A 26,319-nucleotide genomic window follows, 5' to 3' on the forward strand; every position below is an offset into this window, starting at 1 on the left:
ATGGATGTGGCTATAGAGTTCTCTAAGGAGGAGTGGGAATGTCTGGATTCTGCTCAGAAGGCTTTGTACAGAGATGTCATGTTGGAGAATTACAGCAACCTGGTTTTTGTTGGTAAGAATATTTTTATTCCATAATTTCTACTTCACCTTAAGGATATCTACAACGCCTATTTATATTTGAGTCTGACTTCCATTAATTAGTCTTTATCTTGTGTTTTCATACATTTTGATTACTCTGTGATTTGTAGTTAACATATTATGAACCTTTATCTTGTTTTTACGTTTAAAATGCTGATGAGTAAATCACATATACATTTTGAAAAGGCAGTTAGTTGTTTAATAAGTGAATGTACTTTGACTCCCACAGTTGTCTTTTCCAAAGTGGTAATTTTACATACAAATTCAGAATATTAAAAAGGATTCAGTATGAAGACTCTAAAACATGTTGGAAAGAAATGAATATGAATAGTCATTCATATACCTTTTACTTTTTCTTAACTACATGTTACAGTCCTGTGCTAGTACATATCTACATTTAATGGTGTATCTTTGTGCTCATTTGAATATGCAGGTGTTGCCCTTTCAAAACTAGAGGTACTCATCTGTATTGAACTAAAAAAAGAACCATAGATTCTTGATAGAGAGGATACAGAAGAAAAAGAGCCAGATAATCTGGAGTGAAATAACATATTATATGATGATAATAAACTCAGGAGTAATATAAAACTCATGTATAGACAGAGAAGTTCTAGAATAGAAATTATTCCTAGAATTCTTATCAGAATAATGTACCAAAGAAACAGTATAAGCAAGGATGCTATATGATTTTTGCATTACTTTATCTGAATACTGACATTGTAAAATATACTATTTTATAACTACTTAACAAAGTAGCAAATTAATTTGATTTCTAATTATTGTCATTCTTTCTGTTGCATGTAAATGTTTAATAATGATCACTTATATTTGATTGATTTAATGATGTTTTCCCCTTTTAAGAACTTTTAATAGGATATTTTATTTATTTACATTTCAAATGGTATCTCCTTTCAGAGTTTCCCCTCTGCAGACCCCTTATCCCATTTCCCCTTAACCTGCTTCTATGAGGGTGCACCCCACCCACCAAGCCAATTCTGCCTCACCACTATAATCTTCCTCTACACTAAAAAAAGACATCAAGTCTTCACAGGACCAGGGTCCTCTTCTCCAGTTGTTGCCAAATAAGTATCCTTCAGCTCCTTCACTCCTTTCCCTAACTCCTATATTGGAGTCCCTGTGCTCAGTCCAAATGTTGACTGCAAGCATTCACATCAGTATTAGTCAGGGTCTGGAAGATCTTCTCCCTGGAGACAGCTGTATCAGTCTCCTGTCAGCAAACACTTGGCATCAGCAATAGTGTCTGGGTTTGGTGCCTCAATGTGGGATAGATCCCCAGTTCAGGCAGACTTCTGATGGCCTTTCCTTCAGTCTCTGTTTAACTCTTTTTTTCTGTATTTCCTTTAGACAGGAGCAATTTTAGGTTAAAATATTGGAGATGTTTGTATGGCCTCATCCCTCAGCCAGAGGCAATTCCTAACCTCTGGATATGATCTTGACAGGTTCTCACTTTCATTTGTAGGGTATTTCAGCTAATCCCATCCCAACTGGGTCCAGGAAGGCTCTTGCTATCCTGACATCTGTGACTTTCAGTTTGCTACTCCCAGTTCCCCATTCTCCATTGCTACACACTTCTGTTCAATTTTCTGAAACTTTGTATACCTCCTCCATCTTCTTTCATACATGATTCTTCCCCTCTTTTTCTCTTCTCTCTTTTCCCTTCCACCAAAGTTCCTACCTTCTTATACTTTCTTTAATTATTGTATTTCCCATTCTAAGTAGGAGTGAAGCATCCAATCTTTGGTATGCATTCCTTTTTAGCTTCATGTGGTTTGTGAGTTGCATCATGAATATTTCATGCTCTTTGTCTAATATCCACTTATCAGTGAATACATAGTATGTGTATTCTTTTTTGCCTAAGTTACCTCACTCAGGATAATATTTTCTAGATCCACCCATTTGCCTCTGAATTTCATGAAGTCATTTTTTTAAATAACTGAGTAGTATTCCATTGTGTAAATGTACCACATTTTCTATATTCATCCCTCTGTTGAGGGATATCTGGGTGGTTTCAAGCTCCTTGTTATTATAAATAAGACTGCTATAAACTTAGTGGAACATTTGTCCTTTTTATATGTTTGAGCATCTTTTGTTTATTCTCCAGAGTCTAACTTCTTAATTTCTTTGTACATATTGGACATTAGCCCTCTATCTGATGTAGGATTGTTAAAGACCTACCTTTTCCAATCAGTTGGTTGCCATTTTGTCCAATTGAGAATATCCTTTGCCTTACAGAAGCTTTGCAATTTTTTGAGGTCCCCTTTGTCAATTCTTGATCTTAGAGTTTGCTGTTGAGGAAAGTTTCTCTCTGTGTCCATGTATTCAAGTTTTTCCCCACTTTCTCTTCTATTAGATTTGGTGTATCCAGTTTAAGTGGAGATCCCTAATCCACTTGGTCTTGAGTTTGTATAGGGAGATAAGACTGAATCAATTTGCATTATTCTACATGTTTAACACCAGTTGAAGAATCACCATTTGTTAAAAATACTGACTTCCCCCCCACACACACAGGATGGCTTTAACTTCATTGTCAATGATCAAATGACCACAGGTGAGTGGGTTCATTTATGGGTCTTCAATTATAAACCATTGGTCTACCAACCTGTCACTGTACTAATGCCATGCAGTTTTTATCATTATTGCTCTGTAGCCTGAGCCCAGGGATTGTGATTTCCCCAAATGTTCTTTAACTGTTGAGAATAGGTTTTGCTACTCTGGGTTTTTTGTTGTTCCAAATGAGTTTAAGAATTGCACTTTCTAACTCTGAAGAATTGAGTTAGAATTTTGGTGGGGATTGCATTGAATCTGTAGATTATTTTTAGTAACATTGACATTTTAACTATATTAATCCTGCCAATCCATGAGCATGGGATATTTATTCATCTTCTGAGGTGTTCTTAATTTCTTTCTTTAGGAATTTGAAGTTCTTGTCATACAGATTTTTCACTTGCTTGGTTAGAGTCATGTGGGGAAGAAATTTCGCTGACGGGGGTGGGGGGGGTGGGGGGAGGGGGGGAAGGTGTCCGGAGGCCGGGTCCCAGGGCGGTCTGGCATCAGGGTCCCAGGCGGGCTTCCCATGTCGCCGGTGGAGGGTCTCACATTGGTACAGCCACTGAAGGCTGGCGGTGGGCGGCTCAAGTTTCCAAAGGCTGGGAACCTGGTGGTGGCAGATCAGGCAGATCAGGTGACATGTGGAGTCCAGTTTTCCAAAGCTTTTATTGTTTGTGGCACGGTAAATGGATGTAGGTGGTACGCGCTCCCCCCCACCCCCCTACCAAAAGCTGAGGAAGCCTAATTTTATAGGAAGGAGGAAAAGGGGAGGGAATAACTTAATTAGCTACGCCCCTGGCCTTTTGATAATTCATTAATATTTAAATCTCTGGAGGTGGAGACTTGTTAATCACGCCCTCTACCTGTGTGTTACATGACTGAAGGTGGCAGGTTAAATGGAGTTACCTCGTCCAAGGCCCAACAGAGTCACACTAAGGTATTTATCTTATTTGTGACTATTGTGAAGGGTGTTGTTTCTCTAATTTCATTGTCAGCACATTTATTCATTGAGTAGAAGAATGCTAGTGATTTGTTATAGTTAATTTTATATCCAATCACTTTATAGAAGTTGTTTATCAGCTGTAGTAGTTTTGTGGTGGAATTTTGGGGGCCACTTAAATGTACTATCATATCATCTACAAATAGTTATACTTTGATTTCTTCCTTTTCAATTTGCATTTCTTTGACCTCTTTTTTTGTCTAATTGCTCTAGCTAGAACTTGAGTAAGAAGCCTTGTTTAGTTGCTAATTTTACTGGGATTGTTTCAAGTTCCTCTTCATGTAGTTTGATGTTGGCTACTTGTTTGCTATATACTAGTTTACTATGTTTAGGTATGGGCCTTGGATTCCAAATTTTTTCAAGACTTTTAACATTAATTGCTGTTAAATTTTGTCAGATGCTTTTTTAGCCTCTAAGGAAATTATCATGTCATTTTTCCTTTGAGTTTGTTTATGTAGTGGGTTACATTGATGAATTTTCACTACTAATATAGTGTAATACATTAGTGGATTATATTGAACCATCCCTGCCTACCTGGGATGAATCCCACTTGATTTTATGAATGATCATTTTGATGTGGTTTTGTATTCTGTTTGTGAGAGTTTTGTTGAGTATTTTTGCTTTGATATTCATAAGAAAAATTGGTCTGAAGTTCTGTTTTTTGTTGGATATCTGTAGTCTTGGTATCAGCATAATTGTAGCTTCATGGAAGGAACAGGGTAGTATTCCTTCTGTTTCTGTATTGTGGATAATTTGAAGAGTATTGGTATTAGGTCTGTTTGAAGGTTGGATAGAATTCTGAACTAAACACATCTAGTACTGGGCTCTTTTTTGTGTGTGGGGGGGAGACCTTTAATGACTGCTTCTATTTCTTTAGTGGTTATGGAACTGTTTAGATGGATCATCTCATTCTGACTTAAATTTTGTACCTGGTATCTGTCTAGTAAATTGTCCACTTCATCCAGTTTAACCATTTTTGTTGAGTATAGGCTTTTGTGGTATGATCTGATGATTTTTTTAATTTCCTCAGTTTCTGTTTTTGTATCTCCCTTTTTTATTTATGACTTTGTTCATCTGGATGCTGTCTTTGCTCCCTTTGGTTAGTTTGGCTAAGGGTTTATCTATCCTGTTGATTTTCTCAAAGAACAAGCTCCTGGTCTTGTTGATTCTTTGCATAATTCTTTTTGTTTTTATTTGGTTAATTTCAGCCATTAGTTTGATTATTTCCTACTTTCTACTTCTTTGGGTGTATTTGCTTCTTTTTGTTCTAGATCTTTCAGGTCTGTTGTTAAGCTGTTAGTGTATGCTTTCTCCAGTTTCTTTTAGGAGACACCCAGAGCTATGTGTTTTTCTCTTAGTATTGCTTTCATTGTGTCCCATAAATTTGAGTACGTTGTGCCTTCATTTTCATTAAATTTTCAAAAGTTTTTAATTTATCTCTTTATTTCTTGATCAAGTTATCACTATAAAAAGCATTGTTAGCCTTCCAAGTGTATGAGGGCTTTTTTTGTTTTGTTTTGTTTTTGTTGCTATTGAAGATCAGCCTTATTCTGTGATGATCTAATAGGATCCATTGTATTATTTCAATCTCCTTGTATCTGTTGCAGCCTATTTTATGACTGATTATATGTTCACTTTTGGAGAAGATACCATGAGGTGTTGAGAAGAAGGTATATTCTTTTTTTAAGGATGAAATATTCTATATATATTCGTTAAATCCATTTGGTTCATAACTCTCTTAGTTTCACTGTGTCTCTGTTTGGCTTATGTTTCCATGATCTGTCCACTTATGAGAGTGAGATATTGAAATCTCCCACTATTATTGTGTGAGGTCTAATCGTGCTTTGAGATTTAGTAAACTTTCTTTTGTGAATGTTTGTGCGCTTGCATTTGAAGCGTAGATATTCAGACCTGAGATTTCTTTTTTCTTTCTTTTTTTTTTTATTTATTAGATCTTTCATTTACACTTCAGATGCCATCCCCTTTCCCCATTCCCCCCCCCCTTAGAAAGCCCCTATACCATGCCCCCTTTTCCTTTTTGCATTTATACATTTTTTTTAAAAAATGTTAATCATAGGCTTTATAAGTTTGGTATTGTTCAATCAGAGGTGTAACCCACTACCCAACCTAGATATATCAACTATCTTTTACTGGTGGAGATACATGAACATCTGCCTCCCTGTCTCCCCCCTCTATCTCTCTTTCATCACCTAGCTTCTCCTCTCCTTCTTCTTCTCCTCTTCTTACTCCTTTTCTTCCTCTCAGTACTCCTCCCACCTTAGCTCCTCCTACACATCACCCTTCCTGTTAAAAGGAAACTTTTCTCTCAAAATACAATTAGAGCATAATTATGCCAATTTGTACCAGTGAGGTACAAGATAGTCCTAATATCCAGTCCATCCTTTTGTTGACTAACCAGCACCTCTGTCATCTATCCTAACTAAAACACTTAGTTCTGAACCTGGCTTTTTCCTTGGCTTTAGGATGAATGTCAGCTGACGACCATCCACTCAAATCTTTTCTCTCAAGGTAAATAGCTATAAGTTTTCAACCCCATCAGAAATCCAGAATGACTGAGTTAACTAAAATTGTGGGAAGCACAAAGCATAGCTTCTAAAACTTAGCCAATTTATAGAGACCTCTGAACACCTGGACACTCGCTCTACTTCAAAACGCTGGAGCATCTGTTCTTCTGCCTTCTGGCCCAGGATCATCTGACAGACCTTAGTGCTGCAGAATTATTAAGGGCTGATTACTCTGTCTAGGCAGATATAATCAGTCGACTATTCTGCAAGTGTGTCCTTTTCTGGACAGTAATTTGTCTGTAGAAGGAAAGTGGCAATTCTTGCCTAGTGGCTGTCTCACCACAACTGGAGTAACTCCAAGGATGCTCAATTTCTTCTTAGAATTTAACATAGGAAGCTGTCCAGAGCAGACAGGTCTCTAATGAAAATGAACATTAATACTGAAATGTTTGTCATGTCAATTCTAAGGATTTCTGATGTTTTGAAAACCAGCTATGCATGTAAGGTAATCTGGACTGTTGCCTGTTAACTCCACTCAGCTATTTCTAAATAAAACATAGAGAACACCCTTATAATTAACTCCAAGTCATGAATTTGCTATAGTCCCTTAACTCACAGGCTGACCATCTCAAATCAGTTAAAAAAGTTAAAGAAGGACTGGGTCTAAGCTTTGTATTCCTAAATGTGTTATACTGGTACAATGCCTATGAGAGTAACAATATTCATCTCACTCTTATATCACTAAGAAGCTCATGCCAATGAAAACCTTAAAATTTTTAAACAAAGTAAATTGGTGCCATTTAAGAATTTATATCTTCATTTTGATATTAATTATACAGATTTCTACTAATAGGTTATGGCTATGCAATAAACCCTAGCTAAACCTCTCTATTCCGACAAAACCACTACTTTTCCCTAGAGAGACAGCCCAACATTTACCACCTTAGTCCCCATGCCCAGGGAATAGGGGCACTGACTCATTATTAGCTTCTTCAAGCTGATTATGGGTGGTGAGATATTAGAAGAGGAGTGGGGGGGAGAGCAAATTGACAATCCTCTGATGCTGTGTCTTCGCTGCCTCCAGATGGAATTCACGGACCTCAGAGGTTTGAGCATGTCTGCCCAGCTTGCTTGTTGAGAAGATACACCAAGGCTGATCATTCTGCAATATACAATTCTCAAAACAAATTTTAGTATCAAGATAGTTTTTTTTTTTTTAAAGAGGGCTGACATTTTATTAAGAATGTTGGTTCTAACTGCTTTTCTATTTTTCCCCTCTTTTATTAGATATAATATTTATATTTCAAATTTTATCCCCTTACCATATTTCCCCCACCACCCAGGAACCCCTTATCCCATCCCCCCTCCTCCTGCCTCTATGAAGGTGTTTACCCACCTACCCCCAGCCTCTCTCCCCACCCTCAGATCCCCCCCCCTCAGTGCTCAGCCTTCAGGGTACCAATGATCTTGTCTCCCACCTATGCCCAACAAGGCCATCCTCCCCTACATATACAGCTGGAGTCATGTGTCTCTCCCTATGTGCTCCTAGGCTGGTGGATTAGACCCTGGGGAGCTCTGCCTGGTTGGTATTGTTGCTCTCCTCACGGGGCCACCAGCCCTTACGGTTCACAGTTCCTTCAATTTACTCTCTAACTCCTCCATTGGGAACTTTGATCAGATTAATGGATAGCTGTGGGTATCTGTCTCTGGGTATGTCTGACTCTGAGAGACCTCTAAGGAGACAGCCTTATCAGGGTGCTGTCTGCTTTCCCATCCTGACATCCCTATCAGCGTCTATTTTTGGTGACTGCCTATGGAATGAATACCCAGACGCAATGGTCTCCCTACAACCCCCCCCCCTTCAGATTCTGACCCACACTTTGTCTCCATATTTGCTCCCTTGGTTATTTAGTTACTCCTTCTAAGAAAGACCTAGGCATCCTCACTTGTTCTTTCTTCTTCATGAGCTTCATGTCATCTGGTAGTTGAATCTTTGTTGTTTCAAATTTTTTGGGCTAATCTCCGCTTATCAGTGAGTAAATACCATGTGTGTTCTTTTGTGATTGGGTTACCTCACTCAGGATGATATTTTCTAGTTCCATCCATTTACCTAAGAATTTCTCGAATTCATTATTTTTAATAGCTGAGTAATATTCCATTGTGTAAATGTACCACATTTTTTATACCCATTCCTCTGTTGAAGGGCATCTGGGTTCTTTCCAGATTCTGGCTATTATAAATAGGGCTGCTATGAACATAGTGGAGCATATGTCTTTGTTATTTGTTGGGGCATTTTCTGGGTATATACCCAGATGTGGTATAGCTGGGTCCTCAGGTAGTGCTATGTCCAATTTTCTGAGGAACCGCCAGACTGACTTCCAAAGTGGTTGTACCAGCTTGCAACCCCACCAACAATGCAGGAGTGATCCTCTTTCTTCACATCCTCGCCAGCATCTACTATCACCTGAGTTTTTTATCTTAGCCATTCTGACTGGTGTGAGGTGGTATCTCAGTGTTGTTTTGATTTGCATTTCCCTGATGACCAAGGATGTTGAGCATTTCGTAAGGTGCTTCTCGGCCATTCGAGTTTCCTCAGTTGAGAATTCTTTGTTTAGCTCTGTACCCCATTTTTTAATGGGGTTATTTTGTTGTTTGGCGTCTAATTTCTTGAGTTCTTTGTAAATATTCAATATTAGCCCCCTAGTGGATGTAGGATTGGTAATGATCTTTTCCCAATCTGTTGGTTGCCCTTTTGTCTTGTTGACAGTGTCCTTTGCCTTACAGAAGCTTTGCAATTTGATGAGGTCCCATTTGTCGATTCTTGATCTTAGAGCATAAGCCATTGGTGTTCTGTTCAGGAACTTTTCCCCTGTGCCTAGGTATTCGAGGGTCTTCCCCAACTTCTCTTCTAATATTTTCAGTGTACCTGGCTTTATGTGAAGGTCCTTTATCCACTTGGAGTTGAGCTTTGTGCAAGGGGATAAGAATGGATTAATTTGCATTCTTCTACATGTTGACCTCCAGTTGAGCCAGCACCACTTGTTGAAAATGCTGTCCTTTTTCCACTGGATGAATTTAGCTCCCTTGTCAAATATCAAGTGACCATAGGTATGCGGGTTCATTTCTGGGTCTTCAATTCTGTTCCATTGATCGTCCTTTCTGTCTCTGTACCAATACCAAGCAGTTTTTATCACTACTGCTCTGTAGTACAGTTTGAGGTCCGGAATGGTGATTCCCCCAGAGGTTCTTTTATTGTTGAGAATAGTTCTCGCTATCCTAGGTTTTTTGTTATTCCAAATGAATTTGTAAATTGCTCTTTCTATCTCTATGAAGAATTGATTTGGAATTTTGATGGGTATTGCATTGAATCTGTAAATTGCTTTTGGCAGGATAGCCATTTTTACTAAATTAATCCTGCCAATCCAGGAGCATGGGAGATCTTTCCATTTTCTGAGATCTTCTTCAATTTCTTTCTTCAGAGACTTGAAGTTCTTGTCATATAGATCTTTCACTTGCTTTGTTAGATTCACTCCAAGATAATTTATTTTATTCGTGGCTATTGTGAAGGGTGTCATTTCCCTGATTTCTTTCTCTGCCTGTTTATCCTTTGAATAGAGGAAGGCTACTGATTTGTTTGAGTTGATTTTATATCCAGCCACATTGCTAAAGTTGTTTATCAGGTTTAGGAGTTCTCTGGTGGAAGTTTTAGGTTCACTTAAGTATACTATCATATCATCTGCAAATAGTGAAATTTTGACTTCTTCCTTTCCTATCTGTATCCCTTTGACTTCCTTTTGTTGTCTAATTGCTCTAGCTAAGACTTCCAGTACTATATTGAATAGGTAAGGTGAGAGTGGGCAGCCTTGCCTAGTCCCTGATCTTAGTGGGATTGTTTCAAGTTTCTCTCCATTTAGTTTGATGTTGGCTACTGGCTTGCTGTATATTGCTTTTACTATGTTTAGATGTGGGCCTTGTATTCCTGATCTTTCCAAGACTTTTACCATGAAGGGATGTTGAATTTTGTCAAATGCTTTCTCAGCATCTAGTGAGATGACCATGTGGTTTTTCTCTTTGAGTTTATTTATGTAGTGGATTACATTGATGGATTTCCGAATATTGAACCATCCCTGCATTCCTGGGATAAAGCCTACTTGATCTTGATGGATAATTGTTTTGATGTGTTGTTGGATTCGGTTTGCGAGAATTTTATTGAGTATTTTTGCATCAATATTCATAAGAGAGATTGGTCTGTAGTTCTCTTTCTTTGTTGGGTCTTTCTGTGGTTTAGGTATGAGTGTAATAGTAGCTTCATAGAATGAATTGGGTAGTGTTCCTTCTGTTTCTATTCGATGGAATAACTTGAAGAGGATTAGTATTAGGTCTTCCTTGAAGGTCTGAAAGAATTCTGCACTGAAACCATCTGGCCCCGGACATTTTTTGGTGGGAAGATTTTTAATGACTGTGTCTATTTCTTTAGGCGTTATGGGACTGTTTAGGTGGTTTATCTGCTCCTCGTTTAACTTTGGTACCTGGTATCTATCTAGAAAATTGTCCATTTCCTCCAGATTTTCCAATTTTGTTGAGTATAGGCCTTTGTAGTAGGATCTGATAATTTTTTAAATTTCCTCTGTTTCTGTTGTTATGTCTCCCTTTTCAATTCTGATTTTATTAATTTGAATGCTGTCTCTGCGCCCTTTGGTTAGTCTGGCTAAGGGTTTGTCTATCTTGTTGATTTTCTCAAAGAACCAGCTCCTGGTTTTGTTGATATTTTGTATAGTTCTTTTTGTTTTGACTTGGTTGATTTCAGCTCTGAGTTTGATTATTTCCTGCTGTCTACTCCTCTTGGGTATACTAGCTTCTTTTTGTTCTAATGCTTTCAGGTTTGCTGTCAAGTTGTTAATGTATGCTCTTTCCACTTTCTTTTTGTGAGCACTTAGAGCTATGATTTTTCCTCTTAGTACTGCTTTCAATGAGTCCCACATGTTTTGATATGATGTGTCCTCATTTTCATTTAAATCTAAAAAGTCTTTAATTTCTTTCTTAATTTCTTCCTTGACCAAGTTATCATTGAGTAGAGCATTGTTCAGTTGCCAAGTGTATGTCGGTTTTCTGTTGTTTTTGTCCATGTCAAAGACAAGTCTTAATCCATGGTGGTCTGATTAGGTACTGGGGATTATTTCAATCTTTTTGTATCTGTTGAGGCCTGTTTTGTGACCAATTATATGGTCTATTTTCGAGAAGGTACCATGAGGTGCTGAGAAGAAGGTACGTTCTTTTCTTTTAGGATGAAATGTTCTATAGATGTCAGTTAAGTCCAATTGGTTCATAACTTCTGTTAGTTTCATTGTGTCTCGATTTAGTTTCTGTTTCCATGATCTGTCCATAGCTGAGAGTGGGGTGTTGAAATCTCCCACTATTACTGTGTAGGGTGCAATGTATGCTTTAAGTTTTAGTAAAGTGTCTTTTATGTATGTGGGTGCCCTTACATTTGGGGCATAGATGTTGAGAATTGCAAGTTCCTCTTGGTACATTTTTCCTTTCATGAATATGAAGTGTCCTTCTTTATCTTTTTTGATTACTTCTGGTTGAAAACTGATTTTATTTGATATTAGAATCACTACTCCAGCTTGTTTCTTGGGACCATTTGCTTGGAAGATTGTTTTCCAACCTTTTACTCTGAGGTAGTGTCTGTCCTTTCCACAGAGGTGCATTTCCTGAATGCAGCAAAATGTTGGGTCCTGTTTACGTATCCAGTCTGGTAGTCTATGTCTTTTTACTGGAGAATTGAGTCCATTGATATTAAGAAATATTAAGGAAAAATGAGTGTTGTTTCCTGTTATTTTTGTTATTGGCAGTGGAGATATGTTTGTGTAGCTACCTTCTTTTACGGTTTTTGGAAGATTACTTTCCTGCTTTTTCTAGGTTGTAGTTTCCCTCCTTGTGATGGAGTTTTCCACCAATTATCCTTTGAAGTGCTGGGTTTGTGTTGAGATACTGTGTAAATTTGGATTTGTCATGGAATATTTTGGTTTCTCCATCAATAATGATTGACAGTTTTGCCGGGTATAGTAGTCTGGGCTGACATTTATGTTCTTTTACGGTCTGTATGATATTGGTCCAGGATCTTCTGGCTTTTATGGTCTCTGATGAGAAGTCTGGTGTAATTCTTATAGGTCTGCCTTTATATGTTACTTTGCCTTTTTCCCTTACTGCTTTTAGTATTTTTTCTTTGTTTTGTACATTTGATGTTTTGACTATTATGTGGTGGGAAGTATTTCTTTTCTGGTCTAAACTATTTGGAGTTCTGTAGGCTTCTTGTATATTTATGGACATCTCTTTCTTTAGGTTAGGGAAGTTTTCCTCTATAATTTTGTTGAGGATATTTACTGGTCCTTTAAGTTGGGAGTCTTTCCCCTCATCTATTCCTATTATCCTTAGGTTTGGCCTTCTCATTTTGTCTTGGATTTCTTGTATATTTTGGGTTAGTAGCTTTTTGTATTTTGCATTTTCTTTGACAGTTGTGTCAATGTTTTCCATGGTATCTTCTGCACATGAGATTCTCTCTTCCATCTCTTGTATTCTGTTGGTAATACTTGTGTCTATGACTCCTGATCGTTTTTTTAAGTTTTCTATCTCCAGGGTGTTCTCCCTTTGTGATTTCTTTATTGTTTCTACTTCCATTTTTAGATCCTGCGTGGTTTTGTTTAATTCCTTCTCCCGTTTGGTTGCATTTTCTTGCACTTCCTTAAGGGATTTTTGTGTTTCCTCTCTAAGGGTTTCTATCTGTTCTTTGAGAGTGTTATTTATGTCTTTCTTAAAGTCCTCTATCATCATCATAAGAAGTGATTTTAATTCTGAGTCCTGCTTTTCTGGTGTGATGGGGTGTTCAGTGCTTGCTATGATGGGGGAACTGGGTTCTGATGATGCCATGTAACTTTGGTTTCTGTTGTTTACGTTCTTGCGCCTGCCTTTTGCCATCTGGTTAATTCTAGTGCTACCTGTACTTCTGTCTCTGATTGAAGCCTGTCTTTCCACTTGTCTCGCTTGTGTTTGGTCTTCTAGGAGTTCAGATGTCTCTGTGATTTTTTTCCAGCTGCCCTGATTACAGTGGTATCTCTAGGATGCCTCAGCATATGGTGCCTCCAAGGTAGCAGTCCAGCTAGATGTCTGCTGTTCTGGGTGCAGTGTCTCCTCTTGGATATCTCAGGATATGTTGTCTGACACTCTGTGTTCAGTTGTTCCTCTGTGGCTCTGGGTTGAGTGGACCTTCCAGTATGTCTCAGGCGGTATCCGGGGTCCACACAACTGCAGACCTGGTAGAGGTCTGGTCCGGGACTCAGACCCAGGAGATGGGCAGAAGGGGGGTGCTATCCGGCAGGGGCGCGGGGGAGGGGGGCGGGGAGGGGTATCTGCTGGATTCTGAGCACTCAGGGCGCCCAGCTATGAGCTCAGTGTAGTATGTGGGTTTTCCTACCTAAAGCTGGTTGTGGGATCTGTGGATCCCCCAGAATATGTCTGGCGGAATCCAGGGTGCACTCACCCGCAGGCCTCAGACCAGAGGAGGGACAAGCTGCAGAAGGAGCGTGCTAGCACTGGCTATGGGTTCTATGGATACCCCAGAATGTCAGACCTGAGATTTCATCTTGATAGATTTTTCCTTTGAGTATGAAGTGTCATTTTTTAGCTTTCTTGACAAATTTTGGTTCAAAGATGATTTTATTCAATATTAGAATAGCTACTCCAGGTTGTTTCTTGGTACCATTTGCTTGGAAAAATGTTTTACCAGCCTTCTACATTGAGTTGGTATCTCTCTTTGTCACTGAGGTATATTTCCAGTATGCAACAAAATGCTGGGTCTTGTTTATGTATCCAGTCTATTAGTCTATGTCTTTTTTTTATTGTACAATTGTATCCATTGATGTTAAGAGCTATTAAGAAATACTGATAGCTGCTTCCTGTTATTTCTGTTATTTGAGGCGGCATTATTTTTGTGTTACTATCTTCTTTTTGTTTGTTAAAAGAAAAATACTTTCTTGCTTTTTTTAGTGTGTAGTTTCTCTTTTTGTGGTGGAGTTTTCCACCTATTATTCTTTATAGTGCTGGATTTGTGGAAAGATATTGTGTAAATTTTGGTTTGTCATGGAATATCTTCCTTTCTCTATCTATAGTAATCTTGAGTTTTGCTGGTTATAGTTGTCTAGGCTGGTATTTATGTTCTATTAGGGTCTGTATGACATCTTCCCAGGGTCTTCTAGCTTACATAGTCTCCGTCGAAAAGTCTGGTATAATTGTGATAGGTTTGCCTTTATATGTTACTTGACATTTTCCTCTTACTGCTCTTAATATTCTTTTTTTTTTGTTTTGTTTTGTTTTGTACATTTGGTGTTTTGACTAATATGTGATGGGGGAATTTATTTTCTGGTCCAATCTCTTTGGAATTCTGTAGGCTTCTTGTATGTTTATGGGAATCACTTTCTTTAGGTTAGGAAAGTCCTCTATAATTTTGTTGAAGATATTTATTGGCCCTTTAATTTGGGAATCTTTGTTCTCTTCTATACCTATTATTCTTAGGTTTTGTCTTATCATTGTGTCCTGCATTTCCTGGATGTTTTGGGTTAGGAGCTTTTTGCAGTTTGCATTTTCCTTGGTGTTTTGTCAATGTTTTTGATGGTATCTAGTGCACCTGAGAGTCTCTTCTATCTCATGTATTATGTTGGTGATTCTTGTGTCTATGACTCTTGATCTCTTTCCTAGGTTTTCTATCTCCAGGGTTGTCTCTGATAGTGATTTCTTTATTGTTTCTATTTCCAGGTTAAAATCCTGAATGGTTTTGTTCAATTCCTTCACCAGTTTGGTTGTATTTTCCTGTGACTCTTTGAGGGACTTTTGTGTTTCCCTTTTAAGGGCTTCTACCTGTATAACTCTGTTCTCTTGTCTTTATTAAGGGAGTTATTTATGTCTTTCTTAATGTCCTTTATCATAATTACGAGATGAGATTTTAAATCAGAGTCTTGGTTTTTCAGTGTGTTGGGGTATCCACGGCTTCCTGTCAAAGGAGAACTGGGTTCTGATGGTGCCAGGTAGCCTTGTTTTTTTTTTGTTGCTTATGTTCTTGCCTTTGCCTCTTGCTGTTGGTTATCTCTGTTGTCCCTCCTGTAAGCATGTGTGTCAGCACTCCTGGGAGACCAGTTTTCTCCAGGAGAAATTTGGGTATGGTGATCTGTGTGGCACATGGTCAGTTCCCGGGGCTCAGATGGAAACCAGAGGGATCCTATCCCTGGCTGTTCCTTGGTTCCTGTGTCCTGATTGCTCTGGGGATTCCCTCTTGGGGCAGGAATTTGAGCAGAAGTGGTGGTCTCACCTGTGCTCTCAGGCTTGTCAGCACTCTTAGAAGGTCAGCTCATTCCTGGCTGCATTTGGTTTCAGAAAGCTGTGGCACAGAGTCAGCTCTAGGCTCAGATGGAAACTGGAAGGATCCTGGCTCAGGCTGCTCTCTGTTCCTGTGTTCTCACAGCTCTGGATGGGTCCCTTTTGGGCTAGGTATTTGAGCATAAGTGGTGGTCCTTCCTGTGCTCTCAAGTTTGCTATCGGCCCTGGGAAACCAGCTATCTCTTGGCCTGATTTGGGTAAGAAGTGTTGTGGCATATAGTCACCTCCAAGAGAAGATGTAAATCAGAAGCCATTTTAAACATTTTTATAATCTATTTTGTTCAACTTTTTGCCTCTTTAATCGCTGTACAGACCATCTACACTCTCCACACTAACTCAGTATCTTGATTTCTCTGGCTTTTTTGTCTCTTTTTCTATCCGTGTCTCTGTTTATCTCTCTTTTTTTCTCCAAAAAAAGTAAGAATAGAAGTTTAAAATGTATCCATTCTTCTGTTGAAGGACATCTGGGTTCTTTCCAGCTTCTGGCTATTATAAATAAGGCTTCTATGAACATAGTGGAGCATATGTCCTTGTTATATGTTGGACCATCTTCTGGGTATATGCCCAGGAGTGGTATAGCTGGATCCTCAGGTAATGGTATGTCCAATTTTCTGAGGAACCACCAGACTGATTTCCAGAGTTGTTATACCAGCTTGCAATCCCACCGACAATGGAGGAGTATTCCTCTTTCTCCACATCCTTGCCAGCATCTACTATCTCCTGAGTTTTTGATCTTAGCCATTCTGACTGGTGTGAGGTGGTATCTCAGGGTTGTTTTGATTTGCATTTCCCTGATGACTAAGGATGTTGAGCATTTCTTAAGGTGCTTCTCGGCCATTTGAGTTACCTCAGTTGAGAATTCTTTGTTTAGCTCTGTAACCCATTTTTAATAGGGTTATTTGGTTGTCTGGAGTATAATTTATTAAGTTCTTTGTATATATTTGATATTAGCCCTCTATCAGATGTAGGATTGGTAAAGATCTTTTCCCAACCTGTTGGTTGCCGTTTTGTCTTATTGACAATTTCCTTTGCCTTACAGAAGCTTTGAAATTTTATGAGGTCCAATTTGTCAATTCTTGATCTTAGAGCATAAGCCATTGGTGGGTACATTTACACAATGGAATATTACTCAGCTATTAAAATAATGAATTCGAGAAATTATTAGGTAAATGGATGGAACTAGAAATTATCATCCTGAGTGAGGTAACCCAACCACAAAAGAACACACATGGCATTTACTCGCTGATAAGCCAATGTTAGCCCAAAAGCTTGAAATAGCCAAGACTCAACTCACAGACCACATGAAGCTCATGAAGAAGAAAGACCAAGTGTGGAGGCCTCAGTCCTACTTAGAAAGAGTAACAAAAATTCTCAAGGGAGCAAATATGGAAACAAAGTGTGGGACATAAACTGAAGGAGGGACCATCTGGAGACCATTCCACCTGGGTATCTATCCCATATACAGTCACCAACGGTAGACACTGATGTGGATGGCAGGAAGTGCATTCTGATATAGCTGTCTCCTTAGAGGTCTGCCAAAGGCTGACACACTCAGAGGCTGATGCTCACAGCTAACCACTGATCTGATCAACGGTTTCCCAATGGAGAAGATAGAGGACTGAAGGAGCTGAAAGGGTTGGTAGCCCCAAGAGGAGAGCAACAGTGCCAACCAATCAGAGCTCCCCAGGGTCTAAACCACCAGCCTGGGAGCACATAAGGAGGGACCCATGACTCCATCTGTACATGGAGGGGAAGATGTCCTTGTTGGGCATAGGTGGGAGAGGAAATTCTTGGTCCCATGAAGGATGAACACTGCGTGGGGAGGAATTTGAGGGTGAGGAGGTGGGAGTGGGGGGATAGGTGGGGGCGCATTCTCATAGAAGCATGAGGAGGGGGATGGGATAGGAGCTTCCTGGGTGGTAGGTGAAAGGGGAGTTAGGGAATAAAATCTGAAATGTAAATATAATATCCAATAATAATAAATTAGAAAAAGAAGTTTAAAATGAATTTAAACATGGAGTCTGATTTGTTCTGGAAACTGTTCCTGAGCAGAAGGCATGTGATAGGATTAATAGACCTAATACTCATTCATAATGTATAAATTATTTTCCTTCTCTTAGAAATGATGTACATTTGATAGGTCTTACCTTCATTGATAATTTCTACCTCTTTCCCCTTCTTAAACCTGGGGTTTTGTCTGCATTAACATGTACTAATCATGTGAATGCTGTCATATTCTCAGTGGGTTTCTATGGGCATTACCCTTGTGTCTACAATAAGCAGTTTCTTTAGCATCATTCACTAAAGCTGGCCTTTACAATCCTGCTGTTTCATCTTCTACATAGGTCCATGAGCCTTGATTGGAAGTGTGATAATAATAACTTCCGTAAAAATGCAAAAATGTCTCTCAGTTTCTGTACTTTGTGCACTTGTTTATATACATATTAAGCTTCTCCATTGAAGTTTGAGTGATAGACAAATCTACTGGAAAAGAAGTATACTTTATGGAGTCATCACTGGTATTTTATTTGTAGTATTAATAGTACATTTCAGATAAATTTGATAATTGCTTCTAGTATGTCAGTAAAGAACTGAGCTAGAAATTTTGATGAGCATTGCATCAAATATGTAGACTACTTTGGTAAAACATGTATTTTTACTGTTTTAATCCTGCCAATTTGTTAGTATGGGATCTCTCCATCTTCTGTGGTATTCTTTGAATTTTTTCTCCAGAAACTTGAGGTTATTGTCACACGGATCTTTCACCTGCTAGGCTAGATTCACATGAAAATATTTTATATATTTGTGGCAATTGTGAAGAAAGTAATTTCCCATATTTCTATCTCAGTCTATTTATTTGAATCTATGAAGGCTTCTGATTTGTTTGAGTTAGTTTTATATTCAGTCACTTTGCTGAAGTTGTTTATCAGGTGTAGGAGAATTCTCATTGAATTTTTGGGGTCACTTCTATATACTATCAAAAAACCTAGGGTAGCAAAAACCATTCTCAACAGTATGAGAACTTCTGGGGGAAATACCATCCCTGACCTCAAAGTATATTACAGAGCAATAGTGATTAAAAAAAATCATGGTATTGGTATATGCAAATAGGTCAATGGAATAAAAATAAAGATTCAGGAAAAAACCTACACACTAATGAACTTTTGATCTTTGACAAAGAGGTCAAAGCTATACAGTAGAAAACAGACAGAATTTTCAGTGTATGGTGCTGTTTCAACTGGCAGTCATCAATAAGCATAATGCACATTTATCTATTTTTATCTCCTTATACAAAGCCTAATCCAAATGCATCAAGGACCTCCACATAAAAACAAATATGTTGAATCTAATAAAAGAGAATGTGGGAAAGAGCCTTGTACACATTGGCAAAGAGGAAAATTTTCTGAACAGAACACCAATGGAGCCAATCTCTAAGAATTAGAGACAAACAGCATCTCATAATATTGAAGAGTTTATGTAAGGCCAAAGACACTGTCAATAGGACAAAAAAGCAACCCACAGATTGGAAAAGGTCTTAACCAACCCTACATTTGATAGATGGCTAATACCCAAAGTTTATAAATAATAGAAGAATTTAGACTCCAGAGAACCAGATAACACTATTTTAAAAAAAGAGGGAACAGAGCTAAACAAAAAAGTTTTCATATGAGGAATCTCAAATGATTTTGTAGCACTTTAAAAAATGTTCAACAACCTTAGTCATCAGGGAAATCTAAATCAAAACAACCCTGAGATAAGTCTGGGGACAATAGCATTCTGCATAGAGAGAATCAGAAAGTAATTTCATTAATATCAGTAACAATAGAAAAATGTCCATTTATGTTTTATGTTTTATTTGTTATTTTTTCTTTTTTTGAATATTTTATTTATTTACATTTAAGATATTATCCCTTTTCCCCATTTACCACCCTCAGAAATCTCCAATCCCATCCTCCCTCCTCCTTTTTGCTTTCACATCATTTTAATTATATTCAAGTATTAAGGTCAGTTCTAGGTTGAGGAACTAACAACTCAATAGATGCAAATAGTCAAGAAACAAGCAAGACAATAAACACAAATAGTCAAGGAACAAGCAAGGCAATAAACAAACTCTCATAATTTTTCCTGTGATCACTGTTTCTAAGGACTTGTCAAGATGACCAAAATATCTGAGCCTACTTCCCTGTCTGAGCCCAAAGTCATTTTCATGCCTGAAGGCTATTTTCTAGCCTATGATTTATATTCCTTCCTGAAATTACGTCTTCATTTCCTTTATCTATTTGATTATATTGTCCTTTACTTCTTTGTACTAATTTTGTTTCCTTTTAAGAAACTCTACTTATTTAACTGTATTTTCTCTTACTTCTTTAAGTGAATTTCTTTAAATTATTTTATTTACTTTTTAATAAGGCCTCTATCTTATAAGATTAAAGATAAGTTCATTTTCTTGCACTTCAGGATTTCTTAGATATTCACTGTTTAGTGTTGTAGGAATGCAAAGTTATAGTAGTGCCATCTTGCAAACAATTTTGTTGGTTATGTTCTTTCCTAGTCTTTAGGCTATCTATAGGTCTCTGGTGTTGAGAGGCCTGAAAGTCTCTGATAATTGTGGGACTCTGTGTGTGTTGGTTAAGCTGAAAGTTCCTGGTTGCACCAGGCTTCTGGGATTTCAAAGAAACATGATTTGCCATGGCTGACAGAAGGCTTCTTGGGTTGCAGGTAGAGAATATAGTCACAGATAGGTTCAAACTCCTGATTGTCCAGGGTGTTGGCAGTCTTCCATGAAGGCAGTCATAGCTTCTTTTTCTTGATGTCTGCTGACATCTGGGATTGCAGGTACTGATGTAGAGTGGAAGATGTAGCACAGAGTAGATAGGGAATATCTCATGGCTGTTGTGCTTTCCAGGGAATACAGGAGGGAGAGGATTGGGGACCTCATTTGTTTGTCCAGGATAAAAACAAGCCTCCAGGGATGCATACAGAGTTTAGTCCCAGGGAATGGAGTGTAGATCTGGGATTCAGAATTATAATTTAAATAATGTGTAACTATTCAACTATCATGTCAAGAATTATATATTTAAGTTTAAAAATGCTGTACATACTAACATGGTTAAAACATTACTTTATGCACATCAAGACTTTACCATGTTGAAGAATTATCAGGTTTCTTCAGAATATATCTGTCTCAGTGAATACTTCTTAACTTATTACAAAATTGTGGATTCCTCTATTCTCATGTGCCTGATATACTTTTAATCTGATATACTCAAGATTTTATCATACATCTTTCCATATATTTTTACATTTTGATCATATTCTATTTTTAATTTAATTTTTACATATTCACTTTGTAATAGTGCTCACTGCCTCACTCCCATTCACCCCCTCCCACAATCTTTCACCCATCTCCTATTCCCTTCTACTTTGAGTTGGTAGGGGTGCTGTGGCTATACCCCTAAGCTGGTATTTCATTTGTCTGCTGGGATAGGTGCTTTCTCTCCCACTGAGGCTAGACAAGGCAGCTCATCTTCTAGAACACATACCATGTATAGAATACAGATTTTGCAATAGCCTCCATTCCAGTTGTTCAGGACCTACCTGAAGATCAAGGTCCACAACTGCTACATATATGCCAAGGTCCAGTCAGCACATATTCTTTGGTTGGTAATCTTAAGTCCCCAATGGTCCAGGTTGGTTGATGTTCATTTTCATGTGGAGTTTCTATCTTTTTCAGGGCCCACAATCCTGCCTCCGATTATACTTTGAGAAACCCAAGCTCCATCCACTCCTTGTTTGTGGCTGTCTATATCTGTCTGAGTCAGCTGCTGGTTGGAGTCTCTCAGAGGAAAAAAAAAAAAAAAAACTACCTTCAATCATAACAGAGTATCATTAACAATGTCAAAGTTAGCTGCTTGCACATGAAATTGGTCTCAATTTCATCCAGTTATTAGGTGGATATTCCCCTTAGATTCTGCTCCATCCCCAGTGACAGAATTGCTTGTTGACAGAATAAATTTTGAGTTGAAATATTTTGGGAAGGTAGGAAGTCTCTATCACTCTATTGGGGTTCCTGGCTGGCTACAGGAGGTTGCTTCTTCAGGACCATTACCCTCATTGATTCTTTTGTTCCTCTATTATCCTTGGTATCAATATCATGTGCAAGATATATCCCATCTCCAACCCTAACAATTGCAGAGTTCTGTGGGGTGGTAAGCTATGAGAAAGCTGGGCTCCTGGTTGAATAAGCTTTGAACCCTGGAGAACCCGCTGGGATGGATGGTGTTTAGCTTTGTTCCTGGGCCCCTGGCTCTCTCAGCTTCAGTCCTCCACAGACCCTCCCACAGTGAAAGGTCTATGACCATCAGTTAAATAGGAATAGTGCCCCAGGCTCTCCTACACGTAAGTGAGGCATCCCCAAGCTCTCAGACCAAGCCAATAGGGGTTACCTGTTGCCTAACCTTAACCCACCCCAAACTGTACATATTTAGCCTAACTCAAAAGTAAAGGTGAGCAAAAATCATCCTGTTGTCTAACAGAGCTTCTTTCATGGACCCTCCCCTCTTCACCAGCTAGCTGGTGACTCACCAAGGCACCTTTCTGGCTCAGCAAGAGCTGTAACACTTAGCAAAAGATCTGCTCTTTTCCCTGCTAGCTGGCCGGCACCTCCCGGCTCAGCAGAGAGCTGTAACACTTCTGAAGAAGCTGGGACTCTCAAAACTGAAACACCTTCTGGGATTCTTCCCTCTCTGTTTCAGAGACATGGCTGGAGGCAGTGGCAGAGGCAGCAGCAGACTCTCCCTGCTGGCACTCCATCCCAGAACACCCATGGGCAGAGGCAACAGCAAAGGCAGTTGTCACCCTGACCTCAGCTAAGCCTGAGATTCTTTTGGGATTCCCTCCGGAGCCAGTTTCCACAGAGTTACATTTATTTTCATAAGCTTCTAGGCTTCTCTCTTGTCCATCTCTACACCTTATTCTGAAACCAATATTCTCCTCCCCAACCCACACACTCTCCTAGTTCCCTTTCTCCATCTGGCTATTATATCTGTTTTATTCCCCTTTCTAAAATAATTAATGCTTTCTTGGTTGGGCATTCATTCATATGTAGGTTCTTTGGGTCTTAATAGTTTAATACATTACATGTATTTCATGGGTAATATCTACTTGTAAGTGGGTTTGTACCAGACATGTAATTTTGGGAGTAGGTTACCTCAAACAGGATGATATTCTCAAGTTCTGTTTTGTTTTGTTTTGTTTTGTTTTGTTTTGTTTTTCAAGACAAGGTTTTTCTGTATAGCCCTGGCTGTCCTGGAATTCACTCTTTAGACCAGGCTGGCCTCGAACTCAGAAATTCACCTCCCTCTGCCTTCCAAGTGCTGGGATTAAATGCATGCACCACCACTGGCCAGCCTACTCTCAAGTTCTATCCATTTCCCTGCAAAATCAATGAGGTCCTTGTTTTTTTGTAGCTGAATATTTCTCCATTTTGTAGTTGTACTACAGTTTCTTTATCCATACTTCAGATGAGGTTTCCATCTATGTTGTTTACAGTTTGGGGCTTTTACAATAAAGCAGCTATGAATTTACGTGAGGAAATGTCTCTATGGACTGTTAGAGGACTTGAAGATTTTATCATATATCATTCCTTGTTTTCTTATAAATATTCTCTCTGATTTTAAATCCATTATTTAATCTTGCAATAGCATTTAGTCCTAACAGAAGTATTGTATGTCCTCATTTCTCTCATGTCATTGGAAAGGTGATTTGTTCCCATTTTAATAAATCAGTTTCACAGAAGAAAGAATTTTTTTTAATTCGTGGATGATAGTTGCCACAAATTTGTTTCAACTTATACTATTATAATGAATAATTAATGATGACATTCATAATACTATAAAATATATAACATATTTCATGAAATATCTTCTAATATCCATTATGTTTATGCATTGGTTTTTGTAAGAAAGTTCTTCATTTCAGCACTGTCTTCCTATGATCCTTGGGTTCATGCTGTTTCATATATTATAGACATGTATACTTTTCACCTGACTCCAAATTACTGTATAAAGATTTGATTTTATTACTTTCATGTCTGACTTGTGATTATACCAAGAATCTGTTCTCCAAAGAATATAATCAGAATTACTTCCAGAACAAAATATCACAAAGATTTGAACATAATAGCCTTTCACATCTACATCAAACCAAGTTCTGGGAATATACAGGTGACAGTACAGTATATAAAATATGTCATTATGAAAATGATCTGTTTGCAAAACATATCTGTTTCATTGATGAAAATGATCAAAGAGCTCTAGCTTCCCCAGCAGGAACTCAGTCTGGGTCACTCTTTTCTCAACTGGAGGCTTCTCTAGAAAAAATTTCCCAAGTTTTCAAGTAAAACTATATTCTACACCAAAATATACAAACAATAAAATGTGACATTTGGGTGAATGAATTGTTTTCTTCTGATTTATATATCACACAATATGAGATTAAACAGTACTTCAATACTTTATAAACACAGGAGATTTTGGAGCAGTGAAAAAGTTACTGAATGTTATCAATTTGAAGGACATTTCTCTCAAAATTTATGGCAGCTTCCTCAACAATTAAATATACTCAGGCACAAATTCTACCATGTAAATCAACATTAAAAAGTGTTTATGGAGGCAATGAAACATGCAAGATACCATGGGGAAGGTACTTGTAGAAACTACAACAGAATAAACTATATTAATATAGAATATATTAAGAAACCTTTACTAAATTACTACCAAAGCAATCAACATGGAGAGATGTTTTACCAAGGTAATGTTTTATTACATGATTTTATTCCTGAAACAATTCCAAGTGAAAATCATCTAAGTAGCTCTATTCCAGAAAATCCTTGTGGCAAGGTTAGAAGAATGGCTGTCTCTAAAAACTGATCCCAATCTTCTTTGCAACAGCATACCATAGAGAGTATCAATACAAATGAAAAGAAGGATGACATTTTAAGTGACTGTTTGATTCATAGATCATATAATAGAACATGGAATAAATGAAATTCCAAAAGATACATGTGTGATACCTACAGAATGCTTCAAATGAATCATTAAATTTTCATAGAGAACAGAAAGCATATAAATGTAATAAATATGGGAAGCCATTTACCCAGTCTTTAAATCTTTCAAGCTCACTACAGATACCCTACTCAAGAGAAATCCTACATATGTAATAAATGTGGCAAATTTTTAAAAAGGAACTCAGATCTTAAAGTTCACCAAAAAATCCATACATGAGAGAAAACTTACAAATGTAATGAATGTGGGAAATCTTTTGTAAGATTCTCTAAACTTCAAGTTCACTAGAGAATCCATACAGGAGAGAAACCTTACAAGTGTAGTGAATGTGTTTTAAAACAACTGTTTTAAAAGAAACACAGAGCTTAAAGTTCACCAAAAAATCATACAGGAGAGAAACCTTACAAATGTAATGAATGTGGGAAATTCTTTACCAAGTCATCACATCTTAAAGTTTACCACAGAGTCCATACTGGAAAGAAACTTTACAAATGTAGTGAAAGTGGGAAATCCATTACCAAGTAGTCATATCTTAAAGTTCACCACAGAATCCATACTGGAGAGAAACCTTACTAATGTAATTAATGTGGCATATAATTTACTATCTTCTCAAGTCTTTAGGTTCACTATAGAATCCACACAAGTAAAGAACGTTACAAATGTGAAATGTGTGGCATGTGTTTCACCTGATCCTTCACTTTCCAAGTTCATCAAAGAATCCATATTAGAAAACAACCCTATAAGTGTATGAATGTGGGAAATAATTTTCCTGGTCTTCAAATCTTCAAAGTCACCTCGTAATTTATACTAGAGACAAATCTTACTAATATAAAGAATGTGAAAAATTGATGTCATGAAAATAATGCCTTCAAAATAACTGCATGCAAAATGAAGAGAAACCTTACATTGTAAAGGACATGGCAAATATTTTAGCAAAAGCTTACATTTTGGAGCACATAGATCCATGCATCGAATGAACGTGATAGGTAATTATTGTCCCAAAATTTAAAAAGAAACGTGTTATTTAAAATTAGTAAGTAATCGTCAATATTTAAATATTGTTAAAAACTTATTCATTGTCAGAAAACTCCCATGGAGAGGCCCTATATTTGACAGTAATTAAAAAAATTTTATCCCAAAATGCAAATTATATTTGTATTAAGTCATTATTTTGAAACCAAAATATGAAACAATCTTTCACTCAGCATTAATCTGACTTCATTTATTAATAATTATATAGAATTGATTTCCAAATTCATTAAATAATATTCTAAACTATAAGGATTTTAGCCATAATAATAATAATAACTATCCTAACACAAACATGTTGCATAATGCTCTTTATACATTGGTAAGGGAGAATATTTGCATTTGTGAAACATATTCTCTGTGAATATTATTGTATTCTTAGTCTTTAAGCTTTTGATAGAATATTTTTTAATCTCCATCTAATCCTGTATGTTTCACAATTATCAATAAATGCATTACCACTTTCTTCTATTACTATTGCTTTGGTGTGATTAGTGTCCGTTTTCTACTGGGATGGTATCATTCATAAAGTCCAGTTACTTATTGGTAATGCCAACAGAAACAT

General features: G+C 37.7%; 1 pseudogene; it reads left to right on the forward strand.

The window, feature by feature from the left end:
* LOC117716417 (uncharacterized) lies at positions 1-25,415 on the forward strand (annotated as a pseudogene).
* The last annotated feature ends 904 nt before the right edge of the window (positions 25,416-26,319 follow it).

The sequence above is a fragment of the Arvicanthis niloticus genome, chromosome 10 (genome assembly GCF_011762505.2).
Source record: "Arvicanthis niloticus isolate mArvNil1 chromosome 10, mArvNil1.pat.X, whole genome shotgun sequence".
NCBI classification, from domain to species: Eukaryota; Metazoa; Chordata; class Mammalia; order Rodentia; family Muridae; genus Arvicanthis; species Arvicanthis niloticus.